The sequence below is a fragment of the Diabrotica virgifera genome, chromosome 7 (assembly GCF_917563875.1).
Source record: "Diabrotica virgifera virgifera chromosome 7, PGI_DIABVI_V3a".
In the NCBI taxonomy this organism is placed as follows: domain Eukaryota; kingdom Metazoa; phylum Arthropoda; class Insecta; order Coleoptera; family Chrysomelidae; genus Diabrotica; species Diabrotica virgifera.
This window is the reverse complement of record NC_065449.1, coordinates 185,664,464-185,691,725: the sequence shown is the minus strand read 5'-3', so window position 1 is coordinate 185,691,725 and position 27,262 is coordinate 185,664,464.

Below are 27,262 nucleotides of genomic sequence, written 5' to 3'. Positions count from 1 at the left end.
AGATATGGTGCAACAAAAAAGGATGACTAATTTATTTTAAGATAAAATGCAAAGTATGTATATTTTAACCCCTCATCCACCAGATTTAAATACATCGTTTTGCTTCTACAATACCTTTTACTATAGTGTTATTTCTATGTTCAACAAGTTGGACGGGTTTAAAATGTATGGTTTTTGAAAAAAGATAAGATCAAATTATAGAGCATTTTTAACTTCTTTTTAAATCTTCCTTTTTCTCCATGTAACTCGAAAATGATAAAGAGATACAGTAATGAAAGAAAAAGAAAATTGTTATCTGAAGAAAAAATACATTTTTGTAAGGTATTTTTTTACGTATCTCTTATCACTTTCGAATTACATGGAGAAAAAGGAAGAATTTTAAGAAAATTTAAAAATGCGCTCTATAATTTGATCTCATTCTTTTCAAAAACCATTCATTTTAAACCTGTCCAACTTTTTGAATAAGTATAGAAATAACACTCTAGTAGAAGGTATTCAAAAAGAAAAACGATGCAATTAAATTCTGGTGGATGAGAGGTTAAAATATGCTTCTCATTTTTCCTTAAAATACATTTATCATAAGTTTTTCGCACCATTTATCTCGCTTAGTTTGAATGTAACCGACATTCAACAGTTCTCGTTTTAAAGGTCTTTTCAAGCACTACAAAAGGTATTCGTAGCATTATACCCCTAAAATCGACAATTTCTGTTATTTTTAGTTAAATACACCGATTTGAGCATGCACCAAAAAAAATCGTTTTTCACTTACCATCTCTTTTTTTATTAAAACTAGAAGATTAATTTATGAAAAAATGAATCTCTCAAATTGTTCATAAACTACAAAAATGTTTTATATAGTTTTTTTCGTTAGATGCATAATTTTTATGGTATTCCCAAAAAACAGTCTCCGAAAAGTGTCATTTTTTCAATGAAAATGGTAAATTTTTAACCACGAATAACTCAAAAAGTATTGAGTTCTCAAAACAATTTATAAAACAGTTATTGCTTAGAATTAGGTTCTCTGGCCACTTCCGGAAAGTTTGAAAAAAAAAATTTCCACCCCCCAAGAACGGGTGGGAACCACCCCTAAGTTAAACCACCCCTAAGTTAAAAGCGTTATAGTATATAACATAGACTTTGTTTCTTGAGCTATTCCCTACTTACAGTGAAAATATCAAGTAAATTGATGCAGTAGGATAGAATTCGGAGCCAAATACCCTCACTGACTGGACTAATAGATACCTACATCATTCATACATGAATGCATTCACTTAAATGTTCATTTGGATACCACAATAAAATCACCAATCACCAGTAATTGACATATCTAAATATTTAAAGAAGATTGGATTGAAAGATATTTTCCCTAATTTTGATATTGCTTTACGCATTTATTTATGCCTCCCAGTTGCCAACCAACGTGTCCGCTGAAAGGTCATCTTCGAAAATGTCAAGAATTTAAAATTCCACCATCCAGGGGAACCACCCCTAAGTTAAAAGCGTCATAGTATATAACGTAGACTTTGTTTCTTGAGCTATTCCCTACTTACAGTGAAAATATCAAGTAAATTGATGCAGTAGGATAGAATTCGGGGCCAAATACCCTCACTGACTGGACTAATAGATACCTACATCATTCATACATGAATGCATTCACCTAAATATTCATTTGGATACCACAATAAAATCACCAATCACCAATAATTGACATATCTAAATATTTAAAGAAGAGTGGATTGAAAGATATTTTCCCTAATTTTGATATTGCTTTGCGCATTTATTTGTGCCTCCCAGTTGCAAAACCAACGTGTCCGCTGAAAGGTCATCTTCGAAAATGTCAAGAATTTAAAATAATCATGAAAATAATTTATAGATGATTTTTCCAAAGAAAAATCAAGAAAGAAATCTGATGTGATCGAACTGGAATGACAATTTTTATGTATTCTTATTTAAATAAAAAATCTGCTTTCAATTTTTTTTCGCAAAAATGGTACATGCTTGAAGGGCGGCTACTAGAGAATTGCCTAGGGCGTCAATTGACCTAAACGCGGCCCTGACTCCGCTATTGTTGGTATGTTTTTGTTTTTGATTTCTTCTTTTAGTATTGACAATAAAAGTCTGCTGCATTTTGTCGATCGGTTTCCTACATATTTTTTTCGTTAAATAGGATGGGGGCTGCTTTTTTGACATTTCTATTTTTCATGTCTGTTTGTTTATTTTATGATTATTGATTCATCTTTCCATCATTGTACTCTGTGCTTTTTGTCCCAGGCATGATTGCATATCTCGGATTTCGCGAAGTATCTGTTCTTGATGTATGTTTTATGCTCGTTTACCCTGACACTTAGGCCGTCCATACACAGAGCTACTAAAAAGAAACTAAACTAAATGGTAACTAGAATTGCCAACTGGTTACTAACTACAGTGCGGTCGAATAAGTGTTGCCCCCCCTGTTCACTTGTTTATTTTAAGAATATAAGCAAAACGCTCGGACAGATCGATTTTTAAACTAACCATAGTATATTATAGCATCAACGTTTCGAACTTTACGCGATCCCTCTTCAGGTGACAGGCATAACTTTGATTTTTTAAATGGTAAAGTACGTCATGTGACACCTCATTTAACAGCTTTTAAAATACTGATTTAAAAAATGTATAATACTTTAATCCTTTTTGATATCGCAGGCCCAAAACTTCGGTCGAACTCTTTTTAAACGCATTTACTTTTTTCGAATTCTGAGAAAACTAATAAGTATTTTTGAAAAATTTAAAGGCAGAATGAAAGATTAGATTATTACCGAGGGCCGACAGTCCCTTAGAATAAACAAAAAGTTTATTTTGAATGATATATTTGAAATTAAAAATCACACTAAATTTTCTCTTTTTCCGCCACTGTGACTTATTAAAATAAACATTATAGGAGTTCTCAGGGACTTTGGACCATCGAGAATACTGTAATATTTCATTCCGCGTTTAAATTTTTTAAAAATATGTAAAAATAAAACTATGTTTATTTTCAATAAAATCACATTTAGTTATTTTAAGTTATTTATAGTTTTAGGTGGCATGACTGTGTAATTTTAGTTTGAATGACATTTGTAAATAATTATTTGACAGTTGTCAAAAACTCAGAGTAAGAAATAGCATGTTCTTGATTCTCTTTTTTAGGTTTGTATTTTTAAGTTATTTTAGTATTGTTGTATTAATGTTTATAATCTTTATTGTACATATTGTAAATAAACTCTTTTTTAGATGAATTCATACGGCTATCTCTTACACGAATAAGAAGTATGAAACTACTCTTATAAATCAAGAACTTAAGCTGACCAAGCCAAAATAGTGATAAAAATAGATTTTCAAACCGTTATTTGTACAAATTAAGGATGAATATTACATCAATGAAAATTTGTATTGCTATAGAAGCAAGCAGTACTGATAGTAAGAAGAATGTATGTAAATTTAAGTGGTTGCAGCCAACACAGTCACCTTTCTATTATGAAATGCCTGCTGAAAAGCAACTTCAAGATTGTCATTCTGAACTATTTCGTCTGAAAAAAGTAAAAAATGTTTTAGCATCCATGAAATCAAGAGGATGCTTTAGAACATGTACCATTTCATTAGATGATAATTTGAAAGTGATTTATTTTGATTCAGATGGTGATGTGGTTTATCAAAATGAGTACCTACAACAGACCTTATTACCAGTGTATGAGAAGAAAGAAGCGATTGAACAATCTCCACCATTAGTCGAGTTGCTCCAGAAACTTGGTGATACTAGTATACCTAAAGTTGAAAAGAAAAATTACAAAAAAATAAAAGATGATTTCGTACTTCGAAATTTTGATGGTAAAAATGTTCCAATGAATTCATGGCTCAAGACCTTCGAATCAGAATGTTCGCGATGTGAGGTGGATGCTGATAAAGACAAGATTTTGATTCTACGTCTGTTTCTTGATGGAATAGCAAAGGAATGGTTTGAATCAAAAATAATAACATTAGGCTTAGATAACAGTTTTGAGGTATGGAAAGTTAATTTTTTAGATAGTTTTTGTCAAACAGGTTGGGATAATCATAGAAAAGCTTATTCTTTTAAGTATGTAGGTGGTAGTCTTGTTGATTATGCATTTCGCAAAGAAAATTTATTGCTAAATATCAAAAATGATTTTCCTATTGATATATTAATCGATTTAATTGTGACAAATTTGCCAATTCATATACAAAATAATATTAATAGAGTTGAGGTTACAACAATGGAAAAATTGATAGGTGAGTTACGAAAGTTGGAGAGTTCAGTTATAAGCAAAAAAAATCAGAGACAAACCCAAATTTTGTACAAATACCTACCAAATTAAATACAATAATACCAAAAGAAAAAAATAGTTGTCAATATTGTGATAAAAAAGGATTCCCTGGGAGGTTTCATCCAGAGGCAATGTGTCGTTTAAAGCAAAAAGATAGAAGGACAATACAAGAAAACAAATCAAATGATATTCAATATGTTAATAATATTGCTATACAGGAGACAATAAATGAAACGGTAACCGACCAAAAAAACTGAATTTGCTGCCATTGATCAAATTAAAAGTATTCCTAAATAATAGAGAATTATGTGGAATCTATGACCCAGGTTCGAATGTTACTCTTCTGAATTAGAAGGTAGCAGGTAAGTTGGGATTAGTTATTCATGAAGATAGGAATATGTTTAAAACGATAAATGGCAGAACAAATTTTACAGGAAAACTAATTGCAAAAATGAAAATTAATAAAATTGACAAAAATGTTAATCTTTTTGTAATTAATGATGAATATTTCGAGTATGATATTCTACTTGGATTGGATTCTATTTTGAATTTTCAAATGAAACAAGATTTTGATTTAGAAATTTATCAAAGATTAGATCTAGATATTGAAGAGAAGATTGAAAAGTTTAATCACAATGTTAATTTGACAGAATATTCAATAAACTTTAATGAAGGAATTCCCACAGAGCTTTTTGAAGCAAAATTAGAACATTTACAACCAGAGCAGAAAAGTAAAATAGAAATATTACTAAATAAATATGACAATATTTTTGCAAAACATAAATTTGATATTGGGCAAGTTCAAAATAATGAAGCTCAAATTAAACTTTTAGAACATAAATTTGTCGCAAAGAAGCCATATAAATGCTCAATAGAGGACCAAAAAGAGATAGAATTTCAAATTGGACAATTGTTAAAAGCAAATTTAATAGAAGAATCATCTTCGCCCTTTGCAGCACCTGTTACATTGGCTCTTAAAAAAGATGAAGGATCTAAAACAAGATTATGCATTGATTTTCGTGAATTAAACAAATTAATTGTTCCCGAACCACAACCTTTTCCATTAATTGACGAGATTTTGACCAAAACAAGGAATGCTAAATTCTTTACTACTTTAGATATAAATTCTGCTTTTTGGTGTATTCCAGTTCGGAATAAAGATAAATATAAGACAGCTTTTGTTACACAAGATGGTCATTGGCAATGGAAATGCTTACCTTTTGGGCTTAAAACATCACCAGCAATATTTCAAAGGATTTTAAGTAATATTATCAGAAAACATAATTTAAATCCATTTTGTATAAATTACATAGATGATATTTTAATATTTTCAGTATCATTTGAAGAATACTTAGAGCACATTTAAAGACTCATGGAAGCCATTCTTGAAGAGGGATTTAGGCTCAAACTTCTAAAATGTAATTTTGCAAGAGAAGAGGTAAAATATTTGAAATTAGAAAAGTAAATTTTTACCACAAATATATAAAAGACTCAGCTAGGTTATTAGAGCCATTACATAATTTACTTAGAAAAGATATTAAATTTCACTGGTCTTTAAGCTGCCAAACAGCCTTTGATATGGTAAAGAGTATCCTGTGCTCTGAACCTATTCTCGCTATTTTTGACCCAAATGCTCCTACAATTATATATACCGATGCTAGTATTTTAGGAGTTGGTGCAGTTCTCAAACAAAAACAAGAAGATGGAGAAATGAAACCTGTGGCTTACTTTTCAAAAAAATTGAACAAATATCAGAAAAACAAAAAAGCAATTTTTTTAGAATGCCTGGCAATTAAAGAAGCATTAAAATTTTGGCAATACTGGCTAATGGGAAAGAAATTTGTCGTTATTACTGATCATAAGCCCCTTGAGGGAAGAGAACTTCGTACAAGGCCAGATGAAGAATTAGGAGATATGACTCATTTTCTTTCACAATTTGATTTCGACATTAAATATGAACCTGGAAAAGAAAATGTAGAAGCAGACTGCCTTTCTAGAAACCCAGTTTTGGAAAATATAGAAAATGCAGAAACATTTATAAAAACAGTGAACCTAGTGACATTAACTGAGATAAAACAAGACCAGAATAATAATCGACAAGCTATAGATAAAATGATAGGAATAATTTTTAACCAAGATGTATTCTATAAATTAAGGAAGAACCAGAAAAAAATAATTTTATCCAAAGATTTTGGAGTGAAGTTAATAACAAAAATTCACAAATTTTATGGTCATATTTGTGCTGGTAAAGTAATTAACAAAATTAGGAATTTTTACTACATTAATAATTTGGATTTACTGGCAAAAGATATCTGCCAGAAATGCGAGATCTGCTGTAAAAATAAAACAAGAGTAGGTCCAAAATATGGTCTCTCGTCACAATTAGGTCCGGCAAAAGAACCCTTCGAGATAATGTCCCTAGATACAATAGGAGGATTTGCTGGCAATCGTTCAACAAAAAAATACCTCCACTTACTTGTAGATCATTTTACCAGATATGCATTTGCAGTTACTTCCAAAAATCAGATGACAGGTGATTTTATTACTAAATCTCTTTTTATTAACTAATCTCTAAAATTCAAGATAAACACCCCATAAAAACATTATTAACAGATCAGTATCCGGGAATTAATTCCAAAATATTTAGAAATAATATGAAACAGTTAAATATTCAACTGGTTTTTACAGCAGTAGACTGCCCATTTTCGAATGGTTTAAATGAAAGACTTAATCAAACATTAGTTAATAGGATAAGATGTAAACTAAATGAAACTAGAAGTAGAGCATGGACAAAAATAGCTGAAGAATGTATAGATGAATATAATAGAACAGATCATTCCGTAACCGGATACAGCCCAGAATATTTGCTTTTTGGAAAAGCGGATCCGATTGTTCCCGAGGAACTTTGTGAAACAAGAAATGTATCAAAAGATAAGCAAATAGCTTATAAAAATTCAGTACGACATCATGAATATAATAAAAAGCTGTATGACAAAAATAGAAAATTCCATGAATTTAAAGAAGGAGATTGGGCATATGTAGAAAATAAATCCAAACTAAATAGAAAAAAACTTGATGAAGTAAGACTAGGTCCATTTCAAATAAAAAAACAAATTTCAAATACTTTATATGAAATAGATATCGGATACAAAAGGAACGATATGAACTATTTTCACATCTCAAAATTGTTGCCTTGTGACCAACCATAGACTTTCATGGTTTGTCATACCTGTTGGTGGGGGGATGTAAAAATAAAACTATGTTTATTTTCAATAAAACCACATTTAGTTATTTTAAGTTATTTATAGTTTTAGGTGGCATGACTGTGTAATTTTAGTTTGAATGACATTTGTAAATAATTATTTGACAGTTGTCAAAAACTCAGAGTAAGAAATAGCATGTTCTTGATTCTCTTTTTTAGGTTTGTATTTTTAAGTTATTTTAGTATTGTTGTATTAATGTTTATAATCTTTATTGTACATATTGTAAATAAACTCTTTTTTAGATGAATTCATACGGCTATCTCTTACACGAATAAGAAGTATGAAACTACTCTTATAAATATTTATTGGTTTTTTTCAGGATTGGAAAAAAATGATTGCATTTAGAAAGAATTCGACCGAAATTTTTCGCCTACGCTCTCAAACAGGATTAAAGTATTATACATTTTTGAACTCAGTATTTTAAGAGCTTTTAAATGAGGTGTCACATGATGTACTTTCCCATTAAAAAAAAACAAAGTTATGGCTGTCACCTGAAGGGGGATCGCGTAAAGTTCGAAACGTTGATGCTATAATATACTATGGTTAGTTTAAAAATCGATCTGTCCGAGCGTTCTGCTTATATTCTTAAAATAAACAAGTTAACAGGGGGGCAACACTTATTCCACCGCACTGTATGACTCGCACACTACGCTACTGAAAATTAAAAAAAAAACGAGTCACTTCTTGACTGTACGAGTAGCCTTATTATACGGTGTGTAAATTTTAAACTTCTATATAAATATATTATTGAGTGTTATTATCGCGTCAAAAATGTCTAGTGATTCAAGTGATGAAGATATTATTCTTTATTATTATAACAGACGACGTAAAAAGCAGAAAAAAGGAGGTATTAGGTTCATTCCTTACATTGCAAACAATATAAATTGCAGAGCCTTTGTTGTTGCAAAAAAAGTACAAGAAAGTGATGCTAAATTTCATGCATTTTATAGGATGTCAAAAGAATCTTATTTATATTTAGTACAATTGCTTGTACCTACAATTCGCCAGAAAAATACTCCAATGTGTGCCGATGGTCTTAGGCCATCCGCACACAGAGCTACTAAAAAGAAACTAAACTAGTTGGTAACTAGAATTACCAACTGGCTACTACCTATGGCTCGCACACTACGCTACTGAAAATTAATAAAAACGAGTCACTTTTTGACTGTACGAGTAGATTTGTTATACGGTGTTTAAATTTTAAACATTTATAATATTATTGAGTGTTATTATTGCGTTAAAAATGTCCAGTGATTAAATGATGAAAATATTATTCTAACACAAGACTTACACAACAGAAAAAAGGGGTATTCTGTTCATCGCTACATTTCAAACAATATAAATTGCAGAGACTTTCTTGCTGCAAAAGAATTACAAGAAAGTGATGCTAAATGTCTTGCATTTTATAGGATGTCAAAAGAATCTTATTTACATTTAGTACAATTGCTTGTACCTGGAATTCACAAAAAAAATACTCCAATGCCATTTCGCGTGTTAAACTTTAATAAAATAAAAATCCGCGCTGTGTGCGGATACCCATTAATATGGGCAGTTACTAATAAATAACTGATTGGTAACTAAAGTTACCAACTGGTTTATTTTTAGTAGCTTTGTGTGCGGACGGCCTTAGTCGTCTTAGCCTTAATCGTTTGCAATTTCTCCCACGTAAAAATTGTTGCATTCACGGGGTATTTTTTTGAAAGCAGTTTTTGGATTTTTCTTCTTTTGAGTGTCTCTGGAATACTTGTGGTGTTTTGTTGTTTCTTTTCTTCAATCTTGTGGAGTTTCTTGTTTATAAATGACAACGGGTATTTATTTTTAATCAAACCTTTGTTAGCAGGTTTTTTATTCCCGAAATGCATTTTCATTGGAGAAAGTGCTTCGGGCTGTATCATATAGGGGTTTCGTAATTCCTCTCTTGATGTTCATGTTGTGGTTGGAGTGCTAATTTAAATATCTGTTGGTGTGTGTTGGTTTCTGTAGATTTTGGTAGTATATATTGTGTCTTCCTTTGTACTTAGCCTATCTTATTTAGCATATTGTGCTAATTTAAATATCTGTTGGTGTGTGTTGGTTTCTGTAGATTTTGGTAGTATATATTGTGTCTTCCTTTGTACTTAGCATATCCAGAAAAAGAAGTGAAATATTGTGTTTCTGTTTCATGGTGAATTTAATGGATTCATCTTTATTGTTGACCTCTGGTCCGTTGAGGCAAATAGAGAACACATCATCTACATATCTCCACCATGCTGTTGGTTGTTCGTCTTATTTGTGTTGTGTTCGAAATCCTTCATGAATATATTGAATTATCTTGAAGTGCGAATGTTGTTTCTTAGTGTACATTTAGGCACACAATTTTATTGCTCCAATTAGATCGAGATCATGTTCCTATATAATTACCCACAGCAGAGACATAAGCAGAAACCGGGTACATTTCGAGCTTATATTCGCTAAATCGTATTGACTCTGAGTTTAAACTGGAGTTGTAACTGAACGCAATCTACGCTGCGGGCCGTTTACTTATCAACATTAATATAATATTCGCTGCTTTCAGATAAATTCGGTTTGGAAGAAAATTTTTAGATATTAAATCAGTACTACATTATATCCATTACGCCTATTGGATATGAGAAAATTAATCTATGACGCTTGTTAGGTAAATAAACAGTAAATCGGAATCTTGTTTTTTGCTAAGCCCCAACTTAAAAACAGCCTTCTATTATAATGATTTTTATATTTATTGAGGTTTCATTACTCTCTGAACGTATAGCCAAACGAACCATATCATGATGATGCTTTTCCCTTCTTTTGTACAGGAATTCCCTTAGTTCTTTTCTTGAGATATACGGAGAATAAGTTACATGCAAAGAAAAATCAAAATAAGGAACTATTCATGACGAGAGAAACGATGACGGAACAAAATTATGCTACCTAGCAGCAATAATAAAAAGTTATATTATAAGCGCAAACTTCATGCAGAGAAGAGAACATAAAGTAACATGGCAAGATCATGTCAGATCATGTCCAAACGAGGACACAGACGATTTTCTGGTAATAGAAAAAATTAAAACGAAGGTAATTAAAACAGAGAGAGCAAGACAAAACACAATAAGATGAAACCGGGAGAAGTTAAGAGTACCTACAGGAACAATATGAGACAACTCTAAAATAAATTCATATTTGTGAGTAATTGTAAATGGAAAAAATAAGTGAAGAAGTAACGGGCGAATACTAGTATGCAACAAAACATACTGAAGATATCATAGGCTAATGAAGGACAAGAACTCATTCAGAAATACAAAACTGAAAATATACAGAGTAATCAGACCAGTAGGTACATCAGCAGCTGAGACTATGTGCCTCACACATAAAGATGAAGAAAAATTAAAAATATTCGAAAGGAAAATCCTCAGATTATTATGGGTCCTATAAGAATGGGAAACGGAAAAATGAAAAGAAGAATGAACCATAAAATAAGGGACATAATGAAGGAAGAAGATATAGTTAAGATTTAATAAAGCGCAGATATTGATATGGCTAGAATACATAGACAGAATAAAAAACGACCTACTAATTAAGAAGGTCACCAGATGGAAGCCAGAATCTGAAAGACCAAGGGGAAGGCTCAGAGAGAGATGAAAGAATCGTAAAGGCAAACGAACTTTGCCAATTTATGATGTTTTTCCTAGTTCCGGGCAGCAATTCTCTTAGTTCTGTTCTTGAGATATATGAAGAAGAACCATGTATTTTGACTCTTCCACTACATGCTTTAATGATAAGATTTTACAGTTTTCGTATTTTGTCGTTACCCATCAAGGTGTTTATGTCGTTATTCTATCTAGTATTTACTTCATGATCTTATCATTCAGAACTTGTGTGGATAATATATTTATACTTTATAAAATTATAACGAAAATCACAGCCAGAAATTTACCCACTCATTTAGTGTTCGTTGACTAAGAGAAGGACTATGAAACAGTACTCTTAGAAAGATTGTTTGGAATGTAGACGAAGGCATGCCTAAGTAATGCAAACATTAAAGTTTAAGCGAACATGTACATAAATGCAAAACATTTCAGACGCATTCCCGATCACAAATGGCTTGAGGCAAGGATGTTCTTTATCTCCCAGGAAGCATCAAATAACTGAAGGAGAAAATGTACAGATGAAGAGGGAAAAATAGAACTTGAGAATATGTACATAACAATTTTTTTCTTAGCAGACGAGCAAGCGATTATGACAGACGATGGGAAAGACCTGGATTATATGCTGCGAAAATTAACTGAAGAATATGAAAATAAGGAACTCACCACCAACATAAACAAATCTGAATACCTTAGAATAAAGGACAAAGAAAGACACTCACAACTATCAATTAGAGATATAAAAAATGTGAAGAATTTAAATACCTAGGGGGATAGTGATAGCGAGTCAGGAAATAACGATCTCGATATAGTCATATAACAGAATTTATGTGCAAGGAATTCCACAAGTTAAAAGAAAGAAACTAACACAACAGCACAAGCAATCTAGCAACGCCCACGAGAAGAGAATCAAGGATGACAAAATTACCACATGTAAAGGGCATGCCAACAATACACAAGAGAATTCAAAGAACTGCATTTAAATAATACCTTGTGAATGCAAAAATTTATATGTGGGAGCAACTGCAAGACCACTAAGCGTCAGGATAGTAAGAACGAGCACGAACCATACAACAAAAACAGAGATAGGAAATGGTTGAATGCTCGAATATATAAATTTTACAAAGTTAAAGGCAGATATCGAGCACTGAATTTATTTAATCTTGCCCAAGTATACTTTCGCTATCTAGAGCACCTTCAGGGGCATCTGAAATAAGTAAAAAAAAACGCCATTTTAAACTAGAAAAAGTTAGAAACTTTGACAAAAAATCGAAGATAATGTGATAAAAAAGTTCAATAACGTTTTAACTTCGTCAATAAAATGAAGGTATCCTTGAATGTCATTTATTTTGAAAGTTATGTTATTATTATTATAGTTATATGTTAATTTAAGTTGCCACAAAACTATTTTTCAAAATAAATGACATTCGAGGATACCTTCATTTTATTGACGAAGTAAATCTAAAACGTTATTGAACCTTTTTATCAATCACATCATCTTCGATTTTTTGTCGAAGTTTCTAACTTTTTCTTGCTTTACAATGGCGGTTTTCTTTACTTATTTCAGATGCCCTTGAAGATGCTCTAGATAGCGAAAGTATACTTGGGCAAGATTAAATAAATTTAGTGCTCGATATCTGCCTTTAACTTTGTAAAAACAGAGATTTCGACAAATCACAAATATACAAGCATGCCTGGAACAATGAATACAATGTAAAGTGGAAATAACCATGAAAGAAACAGACATGAAGAACAGATAACAGACAAGAAAAAATGTGTAGCAAACCTATCAGCAAAATGCAGCAGGCTTGGTTACACTTAAAGACGATTTATAATAAGAATAATACATATATCAATAATAGCGGATAGGAGAATGCGAAACACAGGTCTCAATCATACGCAAAACATATGCAACACACAATTCGCAATCACAATTTAGAATTTATACATTAAAAACTCGCAATTTACGAACACTCCCAAAAGGGATGGGAAAAACCTACCGGTTTTAACGTAAAACCGGTTTTTTTACTTCGCAATAGCCGGTTTTACCGGTTGTTTTTTATCCCGGTTATAACCGGTTTTTTCTTTTTAAAGTAAAAACCGGTTATTAGGTTTTTACGGTGATTAGGATTAGGTTAGGTATTATTTTGGATCCCAATCATAATTATTATTCTCAAGTAATTATTCCAAACAAAACCATAATTCAAATTTTATTTTATAACTACAGAAGCAAACTGAAAGTGCAAACTCACATCAGCCAGAAACAATTAAGTTTTATTGTAATATTTCGTTGAAAAGGTATTTGTAATCATAATATTTACATAAGAAGTGATCTGCTTGAAGTAGACGCAAACATCATATATTTTTCACACTTGACTCTTGACATTGAAAGTGGGTGAATGATTTTTTCTGATTTCCAAAAATAATGTTCTGACTATTGTTGGATATTGTAAATATAGTTTTAGTAGACCACTCTGTAAAACCTAACGACTGTTATCAGAGTAACACATTTCTTATTATTGTAAAAAGTACATTCGCCAAATGAGTATTAAATGAGCCTTCTTTGTAGAAAGATGTGTTATATTTTACTAATTTATAGTTTGTAATATTCACCCTCAAATTAGGGCTAAAATATATTACAAAGTGGCGACGAGTTTTATGGACATTTGTTCTAGTATTACGAACGAGACTAGTGACTTTTTGTCGTAGTTAACGCATTTTTTATATTAAAAATGCCGGACGTGCCAAAAACGCCATCGTATGTTCCGTTTACCGGTACCATTCAAGAGTTCGTGCCCGGTAACTCAGATTGGACAGTGTATAAGAAACGATTAAGTAATTACCTTGCTGCAAATGATATTAGTGACGAAAATCGGAAACGCGCTATTCTCTTAAGTTTATTAAATGAAGAAGCGTATGAATTGTTGTTCAATATGTGTATTCCAGCCGAACCAGAGATAAAAACGAGATAAAAACAGAGAAAATTTTTTTATAGCACGCAAAATGGCCAACGAAAGTGCCAAAGAATGGGCAGCACGTCTACGTAGTTTGGTAGTGTCGTGTGAGTTTGGTGGCGCCCGTGAAATCGAACAGGCGTTAGTGAATCAATTTATCATAGGGTATGATAGTGGCACAGTAAAAGATCGTCTCTACGAGGAGAAATCCAGGGTAAAGTTTTCCGAGGTGGTGGAAATAGCTTCAGCGAAATCTGTAAGTTTTTCAAATTTACAAGTTGTAAAAAAGGAACCAGAAATTCATTTCGCCGGCGGAAGCTCTTCCAAATTTAAACAGTTAGCGCATGTTCGCGCATCTACATCTCAGAAAAGCAACTTCGACGCAGGAGGGAGGAGCCAATCTTCAACAGCTGGAACTTCCACCAAAACTAAGTGTTTGGTATGCGGGCGTAAAAACCACAATTCAGATAAGTGTGCCTATCGAGAATGTTATTGTCACATTTGCAATATAAAAGGTCATTTAGCCCCAATGTGTTCAAATAAAAATAATAAATCTAATAAAACAGGTAATAAAAACTATTTTCTAGATTCTGAAGAATACTGTTTATATAGTTTACAATATAATACAAATCCTGTGTTAATAGATTTATTAATTGATGAGTTGTTTACATTTACGTTGGATACTGGCGCTAGCTATAGTGTTATTTCAGAAAGCTTTTATAATTTAAATTTTAGCAATAAAATTTTGCAGGCAACCTCCAAAATTTTTAATCTTTATAATGGGGACAAATTAAAACCTTTAGGTTTCGTTAATTGTGAGGTTAAATATAAAGAGAAAAATGCTATGTTAAATTTGTATATTATTAGTAAAGGAGGACCTTCATTGCTAGGTAGAGATTTCTATAATCTGTTCCATCTTACCATTTTTAACGTAAACGATTTATCATTTCCTTCAGATTTGAATGATATATTAAATAAATTTCAAAATTTATTTTCGCCTGGTTTGGGTAAATTTACCAAAGGTGTAATTTCAATAAAATTAAAATCTGATTCTGTAAGTCCTAAATTTTTTAGAGCTCGTCCTTTACCATTCGTGATGGCCCAAATTAGGGCTAAAATATATTACAACTATGAATATCGAATTACCGATTACGAATACGAATCTCCAATGATTTCCCTACGTTTTCAAAACGATACACCCATACAGGAAGTATTAAATGAGTTAAAATGCACCTATTATACAAATATAAAAACGTGTTAAAAGAAATACATGATACATTTTTTTTGATGGCAGTAAAAATAATAGATAAATTGCATTATCCAATTTATTTTTAAGTAAAATACTTATGTTGATATTATTTTTTTTAAATACCATTTGAAAGAGTCTGAGAAATCTTTTATAAGTTGAAATGGTTGGGTTAAATTGTATATTATTGCAATATGTATATATTAATCATCCACTATATTATATTTAATAATAATCAATAAATATATAATAATAATAAAATAATAAATAAATATAATAATTAATGAAATAAAATGGTTTTATTAAAAATTGTGTTTTATTTATATTGATATTGATGTTCTTTCTATAGTACTAATTTTGATCATATTGATATCGAGTATCGAGGCGAGTGGAGTATCGCAAACTAAAGTGCATTGTAAATGTAACATTGTAACCTATTGGATTAAAAAACCGAAAACCGGTTTTAGGAAAAAGCGGTCTTTCTGGCCGGTTATAACCGTCAGGTTAAACCGTAAGCAAAAGAAAACCGGTATAACCGAAAACCGGTGTTTTGTCAAAAACCGCCATCCCTACTCCCAAACACAACATCGCAAATTACATAGAATGAATACAGAATAATCAGAATTTAATTTATTACAGGACATAAAACGTCCACATCGCATTTTTCAGCCTAATAATGAATGTTGCCTACAACACCATAGGTGAGTACGTCAAAGCTCAATTTTTTTATTTTTTGATAAAACGTAATCTCAACCAGTGGTGGCTCGTGGTTTTAGGGACAGGGTCGGCAAGGTTTTGTCTCCTCAGATAGGTATATCATCTAATTAAAAGTCATTTGAGGCAGAATTTGCCCACATTTGAGAACAATAATTTCTTAATTTCGGGAACAATTTGTTGTACCTAATGAATTGCAGTATACCCTATTCCACGAATATACGACTGTGTTGGATTATTTCGACAACGAATATTTTATTGTGCAAAATATGAAGAACGAAAATAAATTTCAAATTACATTACTGTTTATTGGAATAATAGGGAACTTGCATAAAATTTAAAATTGGAAAAAAATGTTATAAATCACAACAGAACATAATTTAAAACATGTATCAATGATAACAAAGTTTTGTTTGTCTTTCGTTTTTCCCCTAAAGACGATTAAAAATTCAAATTATTCCAGCCAGCAAAAAACGCGTCGTGACGTCATATGGTTTTGCATTTACATTTTACACCAAAAAGTAAACAAAATTAATTAGACATTATAAACGTCAGTAAAAAATACAGTTATGTGACGTTAAAAGTGTTTTTGTTCGTTTGAACTATTCATAGAAAATTTTTACAAATGGTTTTATTTTTAATAGTAAACCTTCTTTTCTTTCCTTCAAAAACTGTATCAAACTCCAATCTCAACAAACTGGTATATATTATTACAACGACATACGATAAATGTCATTAGAATATAAATATTTTTCCTTTATTACTCTACGACGAGCTGGCCAAATACCCAAGTAGGTGGAGGCCAATAAACTAAAGAAGGAAAAGAAGAATATACCCAAATATAACGCTGTGTCTAGGTACACGCTAACGTGTACGCAAATAAAAAAGTTAGTGTCAGAGTGTTGGAATTTGTTTAATTGCGTTGTGTTGTAGCGTTTAAAAAACCAGTGAAAATATGATCTTTAGATTTGTATAGATTTTACAATCCCTCTCTAAGAAGTCCAAATTTTTTTATTCAGTTTTTTACTTAAATTCAGATTGCAAGGAATTTTCTAAAACCACACCTGTATACATCTACGAAGTATTGCGCAACATTTCAATGTGTTACAAGATTCCTGTTTATTTGAGACGCAAAAACAGAATTTGTAAGAAGTGCTGACAAAAGTACAGTTCTAATGCGTAGATGAACTTTCTAGAAGAAATGTTGAAAATCAATTTGATTGGTTTGTTTGAATTTGGTACAAAGATCGAAGCTCGTAATTGGCTCTGAAGAACGGAAGCCGGAAATTGCGTAGTGACAGGATCAAGGAATTTTGGCAGGAGACGGAGAAGAAAGCAAGCATTCTTACAATGGTAGTGAATCAGTAAACATCGATAGTCAGTAACCGGCTTTTTTGCGACGCAAAAAGAATGTCCAAGTAAATGGGATCTATCAAAGTTCTTCTGTGTTGTTGTTAAGTAGGTGTACCATCAGTTTGATGGTGTAGCAGTTCCTTTTTTGATGGTAGAAGTGTAATATACGCTTTGTAAAAATACTGCGTATGTATTTATGAAAGCCGGCATAGTACTAATATCGTAGTGATGAATTAAACCCAAGCCTCCCGTCTCCTGGATTAGAAAACCTATTTCCCGAGGTAAATAAGCAAATTTCTTTTGTTTTATGGTATTTTCATGGTATAATGGTATATGGTGCAATCAGTAATTTTCCATTGACATTTTCCCCTTCGAGTGACGTATGAACTACGTACGTGCTGTCAAGTGTCATGTCAAGTTTCACAATGGTGAAAGTTTTGAATTTTAAGGTATAGTGACTTTTAATAATTATAAAATTCTCAAACTAATAACGTTAATTTCTTTCAACATAAAAAAATAAATCTTTTTGGAACTTAAAATACAAAAATGAAAAAGTAAATTGTTGAACAGAACAAAGAATAATTTTGCTTCCATCATTAAAATATTATTGTAAAGACATAATTGTAAGTTAATGTTAAAATCCTTTTTGAAACCTTTTGAAATAGTTAAAAATAAAAGATTTACGGAATGATATTTGACAGGTGACATAGTTGTTGTTATTTTCAATAATTAAGTACTACGAGGAGTAGTCAGTAATTCTTTAATGTAAACATTGTTCCCTGAATGAATATAAATTTTTGTTTTAATGCAAATGCTATAATATATGTCATAATTAGGTCAGTCAGTCAGTTATACAAGTCATAATTAAGTCAGATATCAAATCCTCAATGCAATAATATTATTGTTTATCTTTTGGTGCACCATAACCTATGTTCAGAAAAGTAGATGTATTTTTTTACAGGTAATCTTTTATGTAATCTGAAAGTTTTGTTATCTCAAGGAATAATTTTTCAATAAATGCCATAACTGTGTATTTTGTCCTGTTTATTTACCGCTAACCTATTGGCAAAATTTTAACCACAAACTTTAAAAGCTTTTTAGAGTCAAATTTTAAGATGTTGGATGATCATAGAAAGTAAAACTCCTGGTAAGGCGCCCTAACAAAATATAGCCAGGATTTATATTTAACACCCCAGGATATCTGTAAGTACCCTTGTTTAAATTTTTGATAGTAGTAAATATTCCCTAATCCCTAACTTCTTCTTAACGAACTCACAACCTTAGCTCTCCAACCAAAACACGAGCCGCCGTAGCAAAGTAGTTTTTAGAAATATCCCCTAGTTTTCTCGACCCTTTTGTATTTAAGCAGTATCTAAATTTTCCAAGCTTTTATCATCCCCCTAATTTCTAAGTGCTACAGTGTTTATACTTTAATTTAAATATTGATTAGTAAAGAGATTTCTTATTTTTTATTTTATTTGTTTAGTGTTTGTTTTTAAATTAACTATGCAGTGTGGACAATTATTTAGTTGTTTTAATGAGTTTAACAACATTTTAAAACAGTATGAAAAGTTAAGAGACTATAAATTAATATATATTTTTTTAGTTATAAGTGAAATACAGTATTTAGTATTACAATATAGTACAATATGTTACAATTTAGTATATACAATATTTAGTATTACCGTCCAAAATAAAAATAAAAGGAAGACCTTAAGCTTTCACAATAATAATTAACTTGTTATGAAGCTATTTCCTTGTGGCATTTTTGTAATCAACTATTCTAAATGGGAACTAAGCCACAATTTAACTTAAAAAATGATGTTATTAACGTTTCAACGTCTAAATCGGACGTCATTGTCAAAATACAAAATATTATTAAATTAAATAAAAATGTTCTTGCTTAGTAAAAAATTTTTTCTAATAATTTATTTAATCTGACTAATTTTTGTATTTTGACAATGACATCCGATTTGGACGTCGAAACGTTAATAAAATCTTTTTTTAGTTAAATTGTGGCTCATTTCCCATTTAGAATAGTTGATTATAATAATTAACTTACGTATAAAAATTATTTTAGCAATATTTTGTACGTGTCATGTTAACTAAATACATATATTTATTTTGCTAACCTAAATATATACTTTTATTATATACATTGATTTATTACAATTAAGTTTGAAACATCTGAATAGTTCTGCTTCCCTTCCCTTAACAAATATTTTTCTATCAAACAAACACTAAACATATCAAAACAGCATGTATTTACCAAAATATACAGTCACTGTGTAGGTTAAATAATGACGTCACTGGCTTGATGAAGTTTAGCTCGCGTGTATGTACCTAACTTTTTTATTTGCGTACACGTTAGCGTTTACCTAAACACAGCGAAATATATCCATAATAATAACCAATGTAAAACTAGGTGACGTCACGGGCCGTTCGAACTACTTTAAAATACCGAAGACTTTAAATTTGTACTTCTAAGTTATTATGAGGTTTTGAAGCGTGAAATTTTGGAAATCTCATTTTTATACAAAACTTAACATTATTATGTAATAAAAAAAATGTACAAGTTTCCTATTATTAGAGCCATTTACTTTCGTACTTCTTATGTTGCACACTGAAATATTCGTTGTCGCGATAATCCAAAACAGACGTATGTTGGTGGAATGAACCGTATATAAAATTATACTAACTTATCCCACCTTCCGAAAATATTTGAATCAGCATATAAAATTTCATTTTCTTTTTTATTTGATTAAAGAATGATGGATAATTTTTAATAAACTTGTCTTATAGATATTTTGAAAATTCTTTGGCGTAACTTTTAAAATTTGAATCGTCAAAGAGGTAAATGACTTATGACAGTGAGTAAATAAAGCGGGGGTGTAATAGTTTTAACTTTTGCCTGGAGACCATACAATTCACCGGACATCAAGGCAGCGCCGTCATAAGTTTGCCTTACCAATTTATTTTTGATATCAAAAAATTTTAATCTGTCCTTTAAAACACCAAAAATATATTCTGTCTTATGGCTTCTACTCACGTCTGAAAACCTAAAAACCTCTCATAAAAATTAGACGTAACGCGTATCGAAGAACAATTGATAATTATGAATGACATGTTACCTCTATCAGTAGTTTCGTCTACTTCTACCGAAAAGGATCAAAATGTAACTACTAATTGATTCTTTCATTCTGTGCTGTTTTAGGTATGCCGCCAAATCTCTTCGAGACAGAAAGTAAATTAGAAAATTCCATATTCCTTATTTGTTAAACAATTTCATTTGTTCTCTATAATTAACTTGATTTAACGAATGCTTCGATTCATCCTGTCCCCTAAATGGTAATTCCTGGCAACTTAAAAAAACTACAATATCAATAATTAAACGACGTAAAACTACTTATTTCATAGTTTCATCCCGGGCGCGCTAGCAAGGTACGTGGCTAGGTACGTGCCTTGCTGCCGTTTGCAGATTACCGATCGGAAGATTGGTATCTGCTGGACTTGCCATTAAAATGAATACGGGGAATGTATAATTGGTTGCCTATCGGCTAATATTCCATAGCTTCTTATTACAAGCAAATCGTCCATCTGGCCGCTTTCCGAAGCGGCCTATCGCAATCGGGTGCATGGCTATAGGATCATTAATTTGAAAAGTCTCTTACGCGCAGGGATCACTTAACGTATCGGATTGATCGAATTTTTTTAAAAACAATTAATAAAATTTAGTCTGTATTATCTCACAGATATTTTTTTTATTTCACAGAAAGGAATATCATCAACTCTGATTAAATTAAATATGTATTTAAAAAAATCTATAATGTGTCCATAAATGTGTGAGTCGGCACTACCGACCCTCCCGACCCTGACCAGCCGAGAGCCGACCCTGACCAGCCGCCATTGATCTCAACAACAATTTGGTGGTTATATATTTCCCACACAATCCCTTTTATTTAATACCCTTTTTTAAAAACGATTTCCGGAGTGGAAAACGAAACGTCAAATCTTTTAAAGTAAAAATGAAATTGTCACTTAAATATATAGGCAATATGGCAATACAAATCGGTGATTTTAAGAGGTCGTGTCTAATTCCTACTTACTTACTCCGTGAAGTTACAACCCTTCGTGAGTTTTAGACGACTCGACCACATGCCTCCACTGTTCTCTGTATTGAGCAATTAGGTCAAGTCAAGTCAAATTTATTGATCATATGCGACATTATACAAAGTACATGTATGAGACAAGTCAAAGTTACAGACATACATCTTAATAGTATATTAAGTATGGAGAACGGTAAGGGTTTTATACCGATCGAAGACAATTGTTTGGAGGAAGAGCGGAGCGACGACTCCAATTATTGTCTGAGATCGGTTACCCTTAACGTTCGACATGCTTATAACGTTTTTTGCACGATTGATACCATTATAAGTTATAAAATTAAACATTTTCGTCATATTGACTAGTTTCATTCATTTTATCAAGATAGATACTTTGGTTGTTAGGTAGTAACTAGGGTGCATAACAACAATGGAGAATTGAGTTTTTATTTAGTTGTCAATAATTTTAAGTACAATTTTGATTATTATAAATTAAAATATGAGCGAAAGTGAATTTGAAGAAATTGAACGGGCTTGGGAAGACGGGTGTTCCGCAATTATTCCCGAAAAATCCAAAATCCGTTATCAAAATACCTACCAAAGTTTTAAAAAATGGTTCGAAGGCCAGAATTTAAGAATCGAAGAAAAGACTCTATTGGCATATTTCGTTCAAAGAAATATGCAGTTGAAAGCTCCTGGAAGCCTCTGGGCAGAATATTCAATGATTAAATCCACCGTTTTTCTTTATGATGGCATTGATATTTCCAAGTTTTGATCGCGTATTTGAAGAGAAAAAATGTTGGATACTACTAATGTATGCGATTCTGCAGGAGTTTCTGTTAGAAGTGAAACCACAGCCCAAACAAGTGGGATTTCATTAAATAATTTAACAATTTGTACCATAAGTTTCAATATTAATAAATAATTCGTTAGTTTTCTTTATTCTTTCAAAAAATAAATTAAAATTAAGAGATTTTTTAACTCGACGGTAAGTACTTCGGTACGTTACAACGGTACTTACCGTCGAGCTGGATTACTTACCGTCGAGTTGCTAGTTAATGTCACCTACTGACGTAAAATCTGTCACGGTAACCAGTCAAAAATGATCAATCGGGCAAAAAAGTATATAAATTAATAAACACGATAAAACATACTTAAAATTTATTTTTAGAATATGGCTCTGGCTCACAAATGTATTGATGTGCACACCTCCGAAAGTTTGGCTGATGTAAATTCATCGGCTGAATAATGTGTGCTACCTTCCAACAAATCAGAACGATGTTGTAAAAGCATACAGTGATTGTCTTTGAATCTTGTTGAATAAACATGGTTAAAAGACTAAGTTTTTCAACCTAATAAAAATATTTGTAAATTAAATATTTTTAAAAGATTTTTAATTGAAAAACTTTATTGGCCCATTTCCTGGTGACAACCTCCAAGGCTTCTACAATATGCAAGCACATGGATGCTGCAGTGAAGACTAAGGGGAAGGAATTCTACACTATGCAATTCACAACCCCCGTCTGCAGCGTGGTAAAGTTCCAGCGGAAAATGGACTTAGTTACTCTATAGGAGTAATACTAATAAAAATAAAAATGTATACCATTTTTATTCATTCAGTTGCGGTGCGAAACCAAAACTGCCTTAATTTTTACCCAGATCAGAGAGTGCAGCCAGCACTCTTATCGACGATTTCACCTCTTTTTAGAGGTTCATCAGAGACTGCATAGGCTGCTTTTCTCTGGCCCAGGTAAAAATCTTCGACATATCCATCTCCCACCGCAACTGACGAGATGGTAGTAGGTGCCTAGCGGCATCTGCTAAATAAAAGACTAAGTTTTTCAACCTAATAAAAATATTTGTAAATTAAATATTTTTAAAAGATTTTTAATTGAAAAACTTTATTGGCCCATTTCCTGGTGACAACCTCCAAGGCTTCTACAATATGCAAGCACATGGATGCTGCAGTGAAGACTAAGGGGAAGGAATTCTACACTATGCAATTCACAACCCCCTTCTGCAGCGTGGTAAAGTTCCAGCGGAAAATGGACTTAATTACTCTATAGGAGTAATACTAATAAAAATAAAAATGTATACCATTTTTATTCATTCAGTTGCGGTGCGAAACCAAAACTGCCTTAATTTTTACCTAGATCAGAGAGTGCAGCCAGCACTCTTGTCGACGATTTCACCTCTTTTTAGAGGTTCATCAGAGACTGCATAGGCTGCTTTTCTCTGGCCCAGGTAAAAATCTTCGACATATCCATCTCCCACCGCAACTGACGAGATGGTAGTAGGTGCCTAGCGGCATCTGCTAAATAAAAGACTAAGTTTTTCAACTTAATAAAAATATTTGTAAATTAAATATTTTTAAAAGATTTTTAATTGAAAAACTTTATTGGCCCATTTCCTGGTGACAACCTCCAAGGCTTCTACAATATGCAAGCACATGGATGCTGCAGTGAAGACTAAGGGGAAGGAATTCTACACTATGCAATTCACAACCCCCGTCTGCAGCGTGGTAAAGTTCCAGCGGAAAATGGACTTAGTTACTCTATAGGAGTAATACTAATAAAAATAAAAATGTATACCATTTTTATTCATTCAGTTGCGGTGCGAAACCAAAACTGCCTTAATTTTTACCCAGATCAGAGAGTGCAGCCAGCACTCTTATCGACGATTTCACCTCTTTTTATTTTTCACCTCTTTTTAGAGGTTCATCAGAGACTGCATAGGCTGCTTTTCTCTGGCCCAGGTAAAAATCTTCGACATATCCATCTCCCACCGCAACTGACGAGATGGTAGTAGGTGCCTAGCGGCATCTGCTAAATAAAAGACTAAGTTTTTCAACCTAATAAAAATATTTGTAAATTAAATATTTTTAAAAGATTTTTAATTGAAAAACTTTATTGGCCCATTTCCTGGTGACAACCTCCAAGGCTTCTACAATATGCAAGCACATGTCCTTCTTCATTCCTTCCCCTTAGTCTTCACTGCAGCATCCATGTGCTTGCATATTGTAGAAGCCTTGGAGGTTGTCACCAGGAAATGGGCCAATAAAGTTTTTCAATTAAAAATCTTTTAAAAATATTTAATTTACAAATATTTTTATTAGGTTGAAAAACTTAGTCTTTTATTTAGCAGATGCCGCTAGGCACCTACTACCATCTCGTCAGTTGCGGTGGGAGATGGATATGTCGAAGATTTTTACCTGGGCCAGAGAAAAGCAGCCTATGCAGTCTCTGATGAACCTCTAAAAAGAGGTGAAATCGTCGATAAGAGTGCTGGCTGCACTCTCTGATCTGGGTAAAAATTAAGGCAGTTTTGGTTTCGCACCGCAACTGAATGAATAAAAATGGTATACATTTTTATTTTTATTAGTATTACTCCTATAGAGTAACTAAGTCCATTTTCCGCTGGAACTTTACCACGCTGCAGACGGGGGTTGTGAATTGCATAGTGTAGAATTCCTTCCCCTTAGTCTTCACTGCAGCATCCATGTGCTTGCATATTGTAGAAGCCTTGGAGGTTGTCACCAGGAAATTGGCCAATAAAATTTTTCAATTAAAAATCTTTTAAAAATATTTAATTTACAAATATTTTTATTAGGTTGAAAAACTTAGTCTTTTATTTAGCAGATGCCGCTAGGCACCTACTACCATCTCGTCAGTTGCGGTGGGAGATGGATATGTCGAAGATTTTTACCTGGGCCAGAGAAAAGCAGCCTATGCAGTCTCTGATGAACCTCTAAAAAGAGGTGAAATCGTCGATAAGAGTGCTGGCTGCACTCTCTGATCTGGGTAAAAATTAAGGCAGTTTTGGTTTCGCACCGCAACTGAATGAATAAAAATGGTATACATTTTTATTTTTATTAGTATTACTCCTATAGAGTAACTAAGTCCATTTTCCGCTGGAACTTTACCACGCTGCAGACGGGGGTTGTGAATTGCATAGTGTAGAATTCCTTCCCCTTAGTCTTCACTGCAGCATCCATGTGCTTGTATATTGTAGAAGCCTTGGAGGTTGTCACCAGGAAATGGGCCAATAAAGTTTTTCAATTAAAAATCTTTTATAAATATTTAATTTACAAATATTTTTATTAGGTTGAAAAACTTAGTCTTTTATTTAGCAGATGCCGCTAGGCACCTACTACCATCTCGTCAGTTGCGGTGGGAGATGGATATGTCGAAGATTTTTACCTGGGCCAGAGAAAAGCAGCCTATGCAGTCTCTGATGAACCTCTAAAAAGAGGTGAAATCGTCGATAAGAGTGCTGGCTGCACTCTCTGATCTGGGTAAAAATTAAGGCAGTTTTGGTTTCGCACTGCAACTGAATGAATAAAAATGGTATACATTTTTATTTTTTTATAAACATGGTTAAATTGAAATTTATTAAATTCATAAATTTTGCAATGTAAATACATTATACACGAAAATATATATACAGACCAGGAATTGTAAGAATATTGTTTTGTTTAAAGATGCCTCTACAAGAAACGTTTCATTTTATACATTATCCTAATAGCTCTTTTCTGAAGTACGAATATCTGCTCTAATTCAGAGGTATAACCCCAGACTTCAATGACATATTTGGCTATTGAGTAAAAATGGGCAAAGTATTCTGTTTTTAATATTGATGTATTAAAGAGACGTCAAGGAATTCTTAATGCATAACATGCGCTACTTAATCTGGATTTTAAATTAGAAATGTGGTTTGACCATTTACAATTACTGTCTAAAAGGACCCCCAGCAACTTCGTGCAATCTGTTTTATCTATTGCTGCTTTTATAGTGGCTTGATGGTTTAATAAATTATTTGACGTGAAAATCATATACTTTGATTTCTCTTCATTCAAAACTAGTTTGTTGGATAAGAAATAACTGTTGATGGTGGATAGTATCTGTGTAGTTTTATTTTGTAAACTTTGATCAGATGTTCCTGTGACGAGAATGTTGGTATCGTCCGCATAACTGATGATTTTAACCGCAGTCAGTGAATTAGTTACCAAAGCAATATCATTAATAAATACTACAAAAAGTAGAGGATCCAATACACTGCCCTGAGGGACACCATAACGGATATCCAATGTGTTTGATTCGTTTACAAGTCCATTAGATGTTATCTTTACTTTTTGTATTCTATTCTCTAGGTAGGAAGTAACCATTTTAGAACTACACCACGGATAGCAATCCCCTCAAGTTTTTTTAGCAACAAATTATGATCCAAAATGTCAAAAGCCTTGGACAAATCGAGAAATAAAGCACATGCCTTCTCTCGTCTGTTCAAAGCATCCAACACTAAGCTGACGAAATTTGCAAGAGCTGCAGACTTAGAAGATGTAAAACCATGTTGAAAATTATGCAAGACACTATGCTTTTTTAGGAATGCGTTCATTCTAGTATAAGCTAGAGTTCCAATTATCTTTGAAAAGACAGATAAGAGACTTATGGGACGGTAGTTGTTAAAGTCATCTTTATCACCACTTTTGAATAAAGGGATTACAATAGATAGTTCAAACATACTAGGAAATATTCCTTGTTGAAAAGAGGTATTACAAATATCCGCCAGTGGATCTGCGAGAGCATGAATGCATTGTTTTAATAACTTAATGGAAGTCTGATCAAAACCACAACTGCGTTTGGATTTAAAACTTCCGAATATAGGTACTAGTTATTTCCTGTGGG